At 41.7% G+C, this 15,260-nt stretch overlaps 1 long non-coding RNA gene across 2 annotated transcripts in view; it reads right to left on the reverse strand.

Annotated features, from left to right (window-relative positions):
* Positions 1-4,159: 4,159 nt before the first annotated feature.
* LOC147916706 (uncharacterized) overlaps positions 4,160-15,260 on the reverse strand; it is a 31,290-nt gene continuing 20,189 nt past the window's right edge. For both annotated transcript variants that reach the window (XR_015552739.1, XR_015552738.1), the window contains 2 exons: positions 13,792-13,957; positions 4,160-12,163 (listed from right to left, as the gene is read on the reverse strand). This is a non-coding gene — a long non-coding RNA (uncharacterized LOC147916706). The remainder of the gene's footprint in view (positions 12,164-13,791; positions 13,958-15,260) is intronic.

Raw genomic sequence — 15,260 nt, forward strand, 5'->3', positions numbered from 1 at the left:
CCTTCATGCCTTGGCTCATGATATGATATTCTCTTCCTTTAGAGAACTCTTCACCCCACCCCACTATCCATCCTTAGCTGTGGACCAGCCCCCAGTACTGACAATACTTAGCACAGTCTGGGGCACTTAAAGTATTTAAGGTGTGGTAAGTAGTTGCTGAATGAATAAGAGAAGAAAAATGGTTTATTGACACCAATCGCAGAAGAGAGGGTAAATGGATGCATTTGGTTCTGAATAAAGGCAAATGGGGATAAAATGTGTGTTTAAACAATGCAGGCAAATCCCCTTAATTGGCAGTCCTCTTTAGAAACAGATTATCATAATGAGCCAAACCCACAATCATTCCAATTTTAGGGAATTCAGAGAAATTTAGTAATTGTTGGGCATTTATCTGTTTCCTCTATTGTTTACTTATAGAATTACAAAATTTTTTAGTATATAGATGATCGGTGAAGCTTTGAATTGAGTCATTGATTAAAGTATCCTCTATTATAGCCAAAGGAGAAGAAATTATCTAGACAAAGAGCCTCAAATCTATTACTTTAAATTTGTCCAATTGATACAAGATGTTGTCATATATGCAGGGCTAGCTTCATGGGCATGCGACCTGTGCAGCTGCATAGAGCCCCACACTTAGAAGGACCCCACACTTGGTTTAATGGCCTGTTGTTACTGTCTTGAAATTCTTATTAATTTTGAACAAGGGGCCCTGCATTTTCATTTTGCACAGGGCCCCACAAATTATGGAACCAGTCCTGCATATATCCCCTCATTCTCCATCATTTCACCCCTCCTTGTACCTCTCCAGCCATAAGACAACTCCAGAGGCTGGAGAGAGCTAGGAAGCAGGGTATGTGGAATACTGGAGGCTGCATCTGTTCACGTCTCCAACCTTTAGGATTCCCTCTGAGTCTGCCCTCTATGATCCCTTATAGGATAGTCTGGAGACTTCTAAGCTAGTCCAAGTTTCTCATTTCACATTTGAGAAAACCAGGATCCAGAGAGGCAAGATCTTCCAGCTACCACCTAAATAATTTAAATGAATGAAATCAGGAAAGTTAATGATCAATTGCTTGGGCATGGCAGGATACAGGATAAGGACCTGTTCCTATCTCAGATAGAGCCTGGTTCCAATTCTAGGCAGAGCTCCACGTTCCTGACCTGTCTCACCAGCAATATTCTCACCTCCATCTCCACTTTAACACCACAGACTCTGAAGAATTGAAAGTCTTTGAGGTAATATCCCTCACCCAGGAGTCCTTAAGTGATAACCTCTACATCTCCAGGAATCTTACTTTTTGAGTGGAGGCCTCTTTTATTTTCAGTACATTTTGGTTATTAGAAAGTATTTTCTCTTTACAAAGAACAGAAATCAGACTCAACTAATTCCAGCCATAGGAATTAATGCCCCTACAAAATGACAAGCAACAACTTTACTTCTTTCTCCACGTAACAGCTTTTCGAATAATTGCAAATAGTTTTATTTGCACCATCCCTTCCCCTGAGGCTGTTTGTCTGCTTTCTAGTTGAACATTCAATTGTCTGCAGTGCTCCATAGTGATGTGGTTTCTAAATACCTTCCTATGTTCATCTCTTCTCTCTTGTGACCCTTAGAGCCAATAAAAGATCTTTAGGTTATAAAAAGAAGATAGGACAAAGCAAAAGTCTCAAGGCATGTGTTTTGTTTTGTTTTGTGTTAATTTGCTGATTAAAAAGCCAGTAATATGGGGCCAGCCCGGTGGCATAGCGGTTGGGTTTGCATGATCTGCTACGGTGGCCTAGGGATCGCCGGTTCAGATCCTAGGCACGGACCTACGCACCACTCATCAAGCTGTGCTGAGGCGGCGTCCTGCATGGAGCAACTGGAAGGGTGTACAACTATGACATACAGCTGTCTACTGGGGCTTTGGGGAGAAAAAAGGAAGAGGGGAGGAAGATTGGCAACAGATGTTAGCTCAGGGCCAATCTTCCTCAAAAAATAAAATAAAATGGGGCCGGCCCTGTGGCTTGGTGGTTAAGTGCGCGCGCTGCGATGCTGGTGGCCCGGGGTTCGGATCCCGGGTGCGCATCGAGGCACCGCTTCTCCGTTCATCCTGAGGCCGAGTCCCACATACAGCGACTAGAAGGATGTGCAGCTACGACATACAACTATCCACTGGGGCTTTGGGGGGAAAAAATAAAATAAATAAAATCTTTAAAAAATAAGTAAATAAATAAAATAAAATAAAATAAAGTGAAATTTAAAAAAAGAAAAATCCGGTAATAAAGTTCTAGGACCAGAAAGACTACAGCCGAGATTATAAGAAAAGAGTATGTATATAAGTCAAGGCTTTTGGTTGCAAGTGACAATACCCCCCTGAGAGCTGCTTAAGCCACTGAATATCTTGATCAGAGACCAAAGAGCCCTTTTCCCCTTCAGTTCAAATTGGAAAAATTCCAGGAAAGGGCTCTGATTGGCCCGATTGGGTCATTGTCCATCCCTAGGTCAGACAGTCAGACAAGGAAAGCTCTGCTTGGACCACATGGCTGGAGGAGCAGGGCAGAGCACTACCAGGAGGAAGGTGAGAACTTCTCCCAGAGGGGAGGGGTGCTGGGCAAACAAAAATAGATGTGCCCCACAATGAATGAGCCAAAAATTCACAGAAAGACATTAAGGGTTATTATTCAAAGGAAAAGCAAAGTAGAGACAATTACAATATTACAAGAATAGAGTTGATAAGACAGCAGCAATACTGGAAAAAAATTAATTAGCTAATGAGCAACATATCGTTTTCTTATTTTTTAAGGGAGATAAATGAGTAATGAGGAAACAGTATAATGTTGAGTGTATTGAATTTTTAATTGATATCTACTAAAATGAATATTTTAATATTTTGCGGTGGAAAAGAATTATGATCATTTAAATACATGTTATGTTAAGTTGTAAAACCTATGCTTATGATATGAGTTAATAGATGTACGAAGGTGCTTTGAAAATTGAAACAGAAACAACTTGTGACCACATGAAAGTGGAAAAGAGCTGACTGTCGAAGTGCTAGAACCTAGCTGAAAGACCCTGTCATTCTCCTGCCCTTGGCTGTGCTCCTAGGGGAGAGGCACACAGATCACATGCTGTGGGCGGATACTCAGACTGCATTTCTAATGCATTGCTCTCTTGAGCACTGGGAAAGCCCCGAGGAAGACACTTCATTTGCCCAATTAGAGATAGGTTTCACTGAGTGCCACCCCAGAGCCCACAGACCACAGGCATATATGCATCAGAGGCTGCCCAGAGCCAAAAGGGTAGCTAAAATGTCAGCAAGCAAGGCCGCAGAGTGGGTCTGGTTTCCTTGTGGAAAGAAGTTAACAGCCCATATCTGACCACACAGGCCTGGAATAGTGTGCAAGGGAGCAAGTAAGATGTTAGCCAATCTTGGATCCCAGCCAATCTTCTAAGAAAATGTGCCAGCAAGGGGCAAGAGAGACCGTTGCCAAGAGAAAGCTTGCCTCCTGTGACTGTTTCTCATGGAGACATAATATATTGGCTCACCAAATGCTCCCACTGGGCTCACCCAACAGAAGTACTTCCTGTTTCTCCAAGCCTACAGAGCAATTGCTCTGATTAGGGCCTATTGAGCTGAGGGAAGATCAATATGGCGGCCCAATAGACAATTGTGACTTGGGGCTCTTTGGATAGCTTGCCATGTTTTCTGAGGGCTTTGGTTGTTTACACAAAATGGAAAAATGCTGTTAAACATTGAAACTTTTGATATTTTACTTCCAAGGGGAACCACTGTGGGCATTTTTAAATCAATCAGCAAATATTTGTCAAGCAGCTACTATCTGAAAAGTACTGTGCTAAACTGTTGTAGATTCACAGGAGTGGTGTAATTAAGCTGTACAAGTGAGATTAACTATTTTATAACCAATACACCTAAGTTTATATATCAAATGAATACTCTTCTTCAGAACAATTACTTCTTTGTCCGACTATGTTATCTATGTAGAAAGAATTTTCAGAAAATCTTTTCTTTGGGCATCACCTTCAGAGCCTGTGGGACATTCTTTTGAGTATTTTCAATGTTGCAAAGCTATTGAGAGTAGGGGCAAGATAAAATTGAGAAATATATTTTCTGATAAAAAAGAAATGAAGTCCACACAAAGACTTACGTATGAATGTTTACAGCAGCTTTATTCATAACAGCCAAAAACTAGAAACAACCCAAATAGCCATCAACTGATGAATGGATAAACAAATGTGATATATCCATACAATGGAATGTTATTCAGCCGTAAAAAGGAATGAAGTACCAATACATGCTACAACATGAATGAACTTTAAAAACATTATGCTAAGTGAAATAAGAAAGTCACAAAAGATCATATATTGTATGATTCTATTTTTATGAAATATCCAGAAAAGGCAAATCTATAGAGACAGAAAATAGATTGGTGGTTGCTAGGGCTAAGAATGGCAACAGGTGATGGAGATTTCTAAAACTGGATTGTGATGACTATTTCAAAACTCTGTAACTTTACTAAAAATCATTGAAATGTACATTTAAAATGGGTGAATTTTATTATATGTAAATTATACCTCAATCATTTTTTAAAAAAATAATAAATGAGGTTTAATGACTATAAAGTATCCAAACTGATTTTTGGACTTGTGAACCAGTTCTAAAGTAAATATGGTAAGGGGCTGGCCTGGTGGCATAGTGGTTAAGTGCATGCGCTCCGCTTTGGCGGCCCGGCCCAGGGCTTGAAGGTTCAGATCCTGGGCGTGGATCTACACACCACTCGTCAAGCCATGCTGTGGCGGCCTTCCATATACAAAAAATAGAGGAAGGCTGGCAACAGATGTTAGCTCAGGGACGATCTTCCTCAGCAAAAAAAAAAAAAAAAAGTAAATGCAGTAAATGGAGAGAGCTAGAAAACTCCCCCCTCCCAAAGTTCCCAGTTGAGCAATGGCAGCACCTTGACAATGAGTACACATCTCCTCCCAGGGTGACTGACAGCCAATTCTAATTTGCATAGAGTCTGATGGGCACCACTCCTGGGGTGCTGTACCTATTACAGAGTTACTGCCTTTCCTCAAGCTTGCAATCCACTGGGGAGATAAGATACATATAAAAGCACTACCATCTATCAATAAATAAAGTAAAATTAATTAGTTAATGTCAAACTAATATAGGCACTTTTCCTCTTTTCGAAGTGTGAGTTGACGGCAGAGTAAGAAATAACGAGGCTTTCTTTTTCATGGCTAATTTGCAAAATCCCCACATACAGGAATAAGAAAGAGTAGTTATGGCTGGCCCCGTGGCGTAGCAGTTAAGTGTGCACGCTCCATTGCTGGCGGCCCGGGTTCGGATCCTGGACGTGCACCGATGCACCGCTTGTCGGGCCATGCTATAGCGGCGTCCCATACAGAGTAGAGGAAGATGGGCACAGGTGTTAGCCCAGGGCCAGTCTTCCTCAGCAAAAAGAGGAGGATTGGCATGGATGTTAGCTGAGGGCTGATCTTCCTCACAAACAGAAAAAAAAAAAAAAAGAGTAGTTAGGAGGAGAAGAGAAAATCTCCAATTGGGGGACATATTGTTCTCCCTTCCTCCTTCAGATGTTGCTGTTGTGATGGGTAACCTTCCACTCAAGTCCTTTTGCCCCAAGTCCAAGAGAAATAATACCACAGTTGATATTGTGTTTCCAAAGTCACAGATACATAGAAATAACTCCAAGCTATAGTCCAAATGAATGACTGCATTTTAGATTTCAGCTAACATAGGGTTGAAATCCGTCTCTCTTTGACTTCAGTTCCTGTTTCTCTGTAGAGCTGAAGTTGGCAGCCTGAGGTTTTTCTTTAGTGGATGCACCAATGACATCTCTCTCCCCCTGCCTCTGTTTTTTATCTTGAGATTTCTTCCCTGAAATCCAGAATGATTTTCCCATTGCGCCCTGAAGGATAAACTCACAGGAAGTGACTATGACACCAAACTCCACGCCAGGGTGTGGAAGTGGGATTAGGAATTTACAGGTCCAGCTTTGTGTGGTTTTGAAAGGTTTAGCACAGCCGGGAACTGGGCTTGTTAATTACTCAGATGAATGCTAGGTGACCTATAAAATGTAGGATTAAGTTGTTATTAAGATCTGCCCCAACTGGCATTATGGAAAGATGGAGGGACTTGGACTGTGGTTACCGTTCTCCTGAGGGATGAAGAGATGCGTGCAGGTATGTGCTGCAAAACCAGATACCATTCCATGTCATTGAGGGGTGTCTCAAAGATATCTCAGGGATATCTGAAGAATAAGAGGAGGCTCACTAAATGTACATAGTGGAGAATGAAGTTACTTAACACATTCTAACCAGCTGAAACTTAGTATTGAAACAAAACATCAAGCTACAAGTCACTGAGGAGGGAAGTCCAGAGTAAACGCACTTGGAGGACCAAATCTAAGACTTGGGAAGCTGTCACTGAATACTCTCATTATTGGGATCAGTGTCTGAGCACCAGACAATTCTAACGTATTTCAGTAGGTCTGCTAGGAGGGGAGGCTCAACACTTAGTTTCTAAAACTTTAGCTAGGAAGCAATTGTGAATTAATCATTATAACACGTGGGCGTATTTCGTGGTATTGTGTTAAACTGTTTTGTGTCATGTCAGCTTTGGAATATAAATATTCAGAGGACACCGATTGTATCCGTTTGAACTCAATTGCTAGTGTTTAGCACAGATCCTACCAGGATGCTTACACAATATTATTGAATTTTGCTGACTTTATACAGGTCAGCAAGCTCAACTAAAGATTAGAATAACACGACCTCTCACTCCCATAAAATAATTTACGCTAGCCAAGAGTGCCTCCCAGATTTGTCATATAAGTTAGCAGTAAAAATACGTATCTCCCAGACAAACTAAGCCATCGAATCAAATCCCCTTGTCGGTCACCTCTTTTCTAATTATCACGAAAGTGTGACTTAGCGGGATGAACCATAGCTCAGGAGAGAGCACTAAAACACAGACATTAGCCATGATAGTCCAAGGCACTAAATAAAGTGGAAATGCATCTCTAAGACTGAGCAGTGGCCTGAAGATATTCTAGATTTTCATTGAGGACTATCAGGAGCAAGCAGAATTGAGGCAGTGCCCGAAAGTGAATAAGAGAGAGCCTACGGTCTATAAGGGATAGTGCCCAGGCACAGTGAACCTCAAGCAAAGCAAATGGGTCTACCAAAAACCAACCAATATCCATTTTCTAGGTGTCAGAGGGCCTGAGGAAGATGCATCAGACTGTTGGAGCAGAGAAACCATATCTTAGGCATGGCGAAGAAAAACAATGGGAAGGAAGAGATTTTTGACTCAGAGAAAGAAGGAAAAGGAGAAGGAAAAGAAGAGGGAAGAAACTTGTTTTGGGTGGATGATTTGTGCCTGGGTCTTAATTTCTAAAGGTGACTGAGTGATGACATGGCGAGGTTAATGCCACTGACAGACGTTTTATTACTCACGGTTCCCAAGAGAAGGGAGCACACCGTGCTACACAAGGCCACACAGAGAAGCAGCAGGTTTGGTCAGGGGGCAGAAGCAGGAGCGAAGGGGAAAGCAGAGGCCACAGCCTGTATTGGAGTTTCTGTGGGAAAGACAAGGCAGGACAGGGGAAACAGTTTAGGATTGGCTAGTTGGAATAATTCCTGTGAATTTTGGAGCATAGGGTCTGTCCCTATTTGTCTGGTACCTGGCCCTTGGTTGATTTAGGGCAGGGGAAATATTGGCTTGGTGTGTGAGAGTTAGATGAAGGAGGTGGTTGGGAGTATGGCTTCAGGATTGGTTGGTTGGTTTGTAATATGATTTTTGTACATCCACTTAAGCTGGATCACAGGGGAGACATAAACTACTTTGGCTATTAGTTTGGCCCTGTGATTAATGGATGCAAATAGACAAATACAGAATCTAAGAAAACACAGAACAGAGGAGTCTCATCCATCTGTATACATTCACAGTACCCAGTCCATTGCTGTACACGTACAATCATGTGCCACATAACGTTTCAGTCTCCAACGGATCACATATACGACAGTCGTCCTATAAGATTAGTACCACATAGCCGAGGTGTGTAGTAGGCTGTACCATCTAGGTTTGTGTAAGTACACTCTGGATTTTGGATGATGAAATCACCTAACGAGGCAATTCTCAGAATGTATCCCCGTCAATAAGTGACACATGACTGTAGTAGAAGATCAATAAATGTTGGTTGATTGGATGGATGGATGGATAATATTTTTGGCAGTTGAGAAACTTTGAGAAAGAAAGAGGGTACTTTCCTATTTTCCCCGAATCATGCCCATCCTATAGCAGAGTTTGCCAGCTGCAGGGATTGTATCCCAAGTTGCTCAGTGATGAAATGGCTTGGGTAAGAGATATGTGGATATCTTTTTGGTTTAGGCAATTTCTGCTAGAAAGAAATTGTTTCGTCTCATGTCTTCATTTTATTCTTGATCTAGCTTTTATGCTTCACCACAAAGTAGCCAGGGACAAAACTTTTCCTCATTTAATAAGAACAAGAAATGCAAATGGGAATCTTTGGTGGGTTCTCAGTAAAGGTGGAAATGCTCCAGTGGCTCCCCATCTTACTCATAGTCAAATCCAAATTTCTTAAAATGATCATGTAAGGCCATAGAAGACCAGGCCCCCATGGCCTCTCTGACCTCATCTCTCACTGCACACCCACTCTATCACTCTGCTCCAGTCGCACCGGTGTCCTTCAACTCCTGCAACACAGCAAGCTGGGCCTTTGTACTTACTGTTCCTTTGCCTGGAATGCTCCCAGATATCCAATGTAGCTTGCTTTCTCACCTCCTTCAGCTTTCCAATCAAATGTCACCTTATCAAAGAGGCTTTGCTAACCACCATATATAAAATAGCAAATCACAGCTCTTACACACACACACTTAATTTTTTAACCCTTACATTGCTTTGTTTTATTCACAGCACTTATTATCACTTGGTATATTATGTACTTATTTTTGTGCACACTACTCCCCAACCTAGTAGAGTATAAGTTCCATGAGAGCAAGAACTTTTCCAATCCCCAAACCTAGAAGCGGGTCTGGTATATGATATATATCTGTTGAATGAATGAATGACCCCAATAAGAGCATGCATTCCCTCTTATTTTTTTCTCAGTCCCATGCCCAGAATTCCCACTGGATAAGAGAAACTGGCCACTAAATGACACACAAACTTGTTCTGCAAGAAAATCACCCTCCTACACACACCAATGTTTCTCCTGTTCGCTCTCATTTGGGCAAATGGTGCCACCACTGAGAAGCCCAGAGAAATGATTTCTCTCTTCTCCTGATCTCCCACTCTCAGTGCATCAGCAAATTCCATAGTGTCAACCTCCAGAACATACATTGCTGTCCACATCTCCAGACTATCCTCTTTCATTTAGTCTCCTAACCTGTCTCCTCTCTTCCATTCTTGACCCATCCCCACTTCCCACCCGGTTTGTACAGAGAACTAGAGAGGGCTTTTTAAAACTATCTAAGATCATATAACTACCCTAAAAACCCTTCAATATCTATCCAAATTTCCTATTATCGGCCCCAGAATTCTGTGTGGTCCAGCCCTGCTCGCCTTTTAAACCCATCCTTTGTCGCTCTCCCTAGCTCCCTCTGCTCCAGCCTTCCTGGCTTTCGTACAACTTTTTTGAGGAGCCCAAGTTGATTCTGGCCTGAAACTTTTTACCTGCTTCTTCCTGCTCCTCTTTGTATGGCTGGTTCCTAAAGACCATTCTTTAGCTCTTGGCCCAAATGTTCCCTTCTTAGAGAGGCATTCCACAGACCAGTTTGTCTAAGGAGGTCTCACGTTATTGTCTATCATACCACTTCGTCTGTTACTTCAAGTACTTCATAATTAGTAATTCTTTTATTTAGTTGTCCGTGGGGCAATTCTTTCGATTGGGTCCTGAGGATACCTCTTTGGGTAATGGCAACATCTTAGAAAATACACCAGGCAGAGAACTTGCACCTTTTCTCTCCTGGAGCCCTTTCTCACCTCTACGTCCAGCAAGGCATGCTCCTTTTCTCTCTTCTTCTAATTTCCCCCAATCCCCTCATCAAATCCTGCCCTTCTGAAGGTAGCCAGTGTCAAGGAGGTCTGCGTTAGCATGAGTGGACAACCTCTAACTGACTAGTGTCTGTCCAATGTCTGTCTAGACTCTTATGTCTGTCTAGAGTCCTGTGTTGAGAACTGTGAGGTGCACTGCAGGCTGAGTGGGACACTCTACTTTGACCAATGTACCGTGTCAACCACCGTAAGAGAAGGAGCCGTGATGGGGTGTGTAGCCATATAGTTATCGTATCTGGCAGAGTGAATGTATTTAACTTCACTGTTACTTGCCCGGAGATTATTTACCATTTCAATCTCACTTCTATTTTGGCACAAAGGTTTTGTCTTCTGGAAAAGAATTTCAAATGTCAGCAACATACGAGAAAGACATTTCATAGACTCAGTAGCTTCTACATTCATATATCTAAGGAAACAAATACTTTTTAAAGGATCTACAAGCATCTTTAAGTGCTTTTGAATGCATAGCTTACTTAATTGTCACACAAACCCTCAAGAATTTATTGTCACTTTTTCATGTAAGAAAATTATGTTTTTTAAAATGGACCATTTTGCCCGCACAGCTAGTAAATAGCAGAGCTGGAATTTCACCTGAGCTCTGGCAATTTGCAGAGCCCAGGATCTTTCACTAGAGAAATAAATACGTTCCTCCTTTGTCCTTGCTTAAAGCTGTCCTGGGGATGAGGAGAGAGGGAAGGGGTGGTTCTACAGACATAGAAGAGAAGATCCCTGCCCAAGTGTTGTCACCTACATGGGAAAGCAGGAGGTATACTCACATCCCAAGACTCACGAAACTTGAAATCCGTCTATGGACAAGAGAAGGTTAACCTAATTGGAACTGTAACCACAATGATTGTTTATATGACGAAAACATATGTAATTAGATCTGGAAGTGATTAATCAAGGAAGACTTATTTCTTTGGGAAATTCTATTATGTTCTGTTTAAATGGCTGAAACTTCAGGGGGCCTGCAAAAATTATTTTTTAAAATTGGTCATTAAATTGAAACTACCTAGTAAATGAATTATAAAAGCCAGCTGTCAGAAAACCCTCTCACTGAAAAATGAGGGGGCATCATGGAGTTATCACAGAGGAATTATGAATAATATGGTCATGGTCTCTTTTCAGTCTGTCTTTTTGGCTTCACCTCAATGGAAAGAAAAAGCAGATTGGGGAACTGAGAGTATGAAAGAATAAATGCGGCTGTTGGTCATGAGCAATCTGTGCCAAGACACTTTCTTTTTCTGTCTCACAGGTGTGTCTCTAGCCGCTATCTGGGGAGGCCGGAGAGTAAGTTGGGGAGGCGGTGCAGAGTGACCCTTCCATTTTTTAAAATCTAGATTGTAACTGCTAGGTAGATTATCATCATCAGCCAGTGATCCTTCACGAAGTACAACGAGTTCTGAGAGTCACTGGGCAGAGATGACCTCTGACCCACCCTAAATGCCATCAAACCATACAGTGCTTCTTTTCCCAAACTGAATATACACCAAACTCCATGGGTGTTAAAACTGCTTTCAATTGGAGAGTTTAGAAAAATGTTCAAGCCAAATGAAGGTAAGGGCTACAGGGGATAGCTGTTCTCTGAGCCTTCCTTCTGGGAAGTGCCCTTTCCTCACACCATGTGATTATTGTGGGCACATGTCTCCAGCTAAACAATCAGAATACCCCATCCTCCTAGACATAGAAAGACGAGCAAGTGAACTCACCAGGTTCCTCTTCAGAAACTGATCTAGACTGAATGATATGCTAGAGTGAGAAGGTTCTCTCTTTTCTCCTTACCTTTAAGGATGATATAAACCAGGGACAACTGGTGATCATCTTCACTGTCACATGGAGAAAAAATCTTCCTGGAGCCAACAGAACTAGTTGCCTGTAGAACTAAGAAGTGGTGAAAAACGTAGTCCTTGGGTTGTAATTTGAACCCCTGGATCCAGCTGTGCCTGAAGTCAGGTCACCTCTTGGACTTCTACACTTATAGAAGCTTAATATTGTGATTTGTAAGATATATTTGGTCTTCATCCCCATTGCTGGCACAGAGCTCCTAAAATCCTTGAAATTTCCTAAATAATAAGAGAGATGAAGGTGTATTTTGTTATTCATAACTAGCTCCTTTTAATCACATTTATGCTAACATAAACCAGGTTTATGTTAATGAGGTGATTTGGGAAAGCCCCTAAGGATGGGGGTTGGTTACCAGGAGAACCAACCATGTGATTAGATAGTTGGAACTTTTAACTCCAAGCCCTTGACCTTTGGGGAAGGGAGAGGGTTGAATTAATCACCAATAGCTAATGATTTAATCAATCGTGCCTATGTAATGAAGCCTCCACAAAAAACCCCAAAGGACGGGGTTTGGAGAGCTTCTGGGTTGGAGAATAAGAACTCATCAATGTGCTGGGAGGGTGGTGCATCCCCAACTCCATGGAGACAGAGCTCCTCTGCTAAGGATCCTTCCAGACCTGGCCCTATGTATCTCTTCATCTGGCTGTTCATTTGTATCCTTTAATAGCCTTTGTAATAAACCAGTAATCTAGCAAGTGAACTGTTTTCCTCAGTTCTATGAGCTGCTCTAGCAAATTAAACGCACCCAAGAAGGGAGTCATGGGAACCTTCGATTTGTAGCCAGTTGGTCAGAAGCACAGGTTAACAACCTGGATTTGCGATTGGCATCTGAAGGGATGGATGGGCAGTCTTGTGAGACTGAGCCCTTAACCTGTGGGATCTGATGCTATCTCCAGGTGGATAGTGTCAGGACTGAACTGAATTGTAGGACACCCAGCTGGTATTGCAGAATTGCTTGGTGTGGGAAAAGTACACTCCCCACATTCGGTGACAAGAAATGTGGTAGTAGTGGTGAGTAGAGGAGGAAAACAGAGAACTTTTCCTTTAAAAGAAGCCAATAAATTCCCTTTAATACTTAAGCTAGTTTTAGTTTTTGTTTACATCCAAAAGACTCCTCAATAACACAAGAGGAGAGGGACAGCGGGAAAGCAAGCCTTCTGCCTATTCTAATTGGTGCCTTTGTACTATTGTCTTAGTCAGTTTGGGCTGCTGGAACAGAACACCACAGACTGGGTGGCTTATAAACAATACAAATTATTTCTCACAGTTCTGGAGACTGAGAAGTCTAAGATCAAGGCACTGGCAGATTCAGAGTCTGGTGAGAGCCCACTTCCTGGTTCCCAGTTGGCCAACTTCTTGCTGTGTCTTCACATGGCAGAAGAGACAAGAGAGCTCTCTGGGGCCTCTTTTATAAGGGCACTAATCCCATCATGAGGGTTCCACCTTTAAAACGTAATTATCACCCAAAGGCCCCAACTCCTAATACTGTCACACTGGGGATTAGGGTCCAAGATATGAATGTGGGGTGGGACAGTGGGGGAAACACACACAAACATTCAGTCATTAGCAACTATCAACCAAGAGTGGGACCTGATTGCTTAGGCTTTCAGAGGCTGTCCCTCGTGGACACTCCCTTGATCCTAACTTTCTCTCTTTTCTCTCACTTTTACTAGCCTTGTCCCTTTAATACCTTTCTCCTTCTGCTTCCCCATCCAATCCTCCTTTCTCTTGGAATCCACCACCTTCCCTAGAGAAGTAGTCAAATTTCAGTTCCCCTTAGTTTTTTTCTGGTATATAGTAAATTTCACATCCTCAGCCTTCATGGTCTATCAGCAGTTTTACTCACACACTTAGTACTGCTGCTCTTCAGCCAGGAAGGGAAGATTCTGGAGTCAGGGTTCGCTGGCTCCCCCAGGAAAAGAGGCAGTTTAGCGTCAGTCCTGAGGATGAGGGGATGGAGCAGGGGAGCCGTATTCCACGCTGGTCTATGGGTACCCTCCTCCTGGAGTAACCTAACACAGGTCATGAATTCAAGAATTAATTCAGTATAAAAACTTTTCTTATGACCTAAACAAGAAAATCATATTCCCCTATTATCATAAATTTGACACTTTGAGAGCAATAATCCCGGCCTCATTTTACTAAGAAAGAATTTACCCCTTCACTATCCTGAAGTATATCTCCATTTAATGGACAAAAATCCCCAAATAAAAAGACAATAGAAACGCTCTGGCCCAGACCACTTCTTCCTCACCACACGTTCTGTTGCTGGGGTAGGGTAGAGGTGAGACGCTGGGCTGGGAAGAAAAGTTTCAGAGGCTCTACCACGGTGGTGAAAACATATCTAAGCTCTCATGAAAGAGTGTGAGGAATAAAATATTCGAGAAAACTTGCTTAAAATTGCTTTTGACCCTAAGCTGACCCAATGTTTAAAAATCAGAACTTAAAACAACCATGCCCATGCTCGGTAAGATTTTTGAGTTCAAAACAATTTTCAGGATGAAGTTAGAAGATTCTTTTCTATTTAAGCTTGGAGGGAAACCTAAAAGTAGTCTGAGAAGAGACTGAGAACAATTAAATGGCCGAGAGAAAGAATCAAATTATACCTAGATATTTACACTTAAATATAGTTTATATATTAACACTCACAGCTCTTAGCTATGTGCCAGGTACTGTTCTAAGCACTTTAAAAATATTAACTCATTTAACCTTCATAACAACCTGATGAGATAATTTACTTTAAAGTTAGTATATCATTATTTTAACAACATTTTACTACTATTATAATAATAGCTAGCATTTTTTGAGTGCTCACTGTACTCATATTTTATGTACATTGTCTCATTTAACCTTCACAACAACCATAAGAAGTAGGTACAACAGCAACTAGAAGGATGTGCAACTATGACATACAACTATCTACTGGGGCTTTGGGGGGGAAAAAAAAAAAGGAGGAGGATTGGCAATAGATGTTAGCTCAGAGCCGGTCTTCCTCAGCAAAAACAGGAGGATTAGCATGGATGTTAGCTCAGGGCTGATCTCACACACACACACAAAAAAGAAGTAGGTACAATTATTGTGACTATTTTATGAATGAAAAAAAATAAGACAGAGAGGTTAAGTGACTCTCCAAATGCCACACAGCGAATAGGTGGTAGATTTGAATCTCTGTCTGTCTAACTTTAAAGTCTGTGCTTTGAATTACTATACTATAGCCTATGAATATTTAGTTACTTTTCATATTTTACTGTTTTAATACAGTTTTAATTTCATATTCTCATAGCTAAGTAAAAAAAAAGCAAGCCTATCTATCAA

Source organism: Ceratotherium simum, chromosome 7, assembly GCF_057802395.1.
Source record: "Ceratotherium simum simum isolate JZ-2026a chromosome 7, ASM5780239v1, whole genome shotgun sequence".
NCBI classification, from domain to species: domain Eukaryota; kingdom Metazoa; phylum Chordata; class Mammalia; order Perissodactyla; family Rhinocerotidae; genus Ceratotherium; species Ceratotherium simum.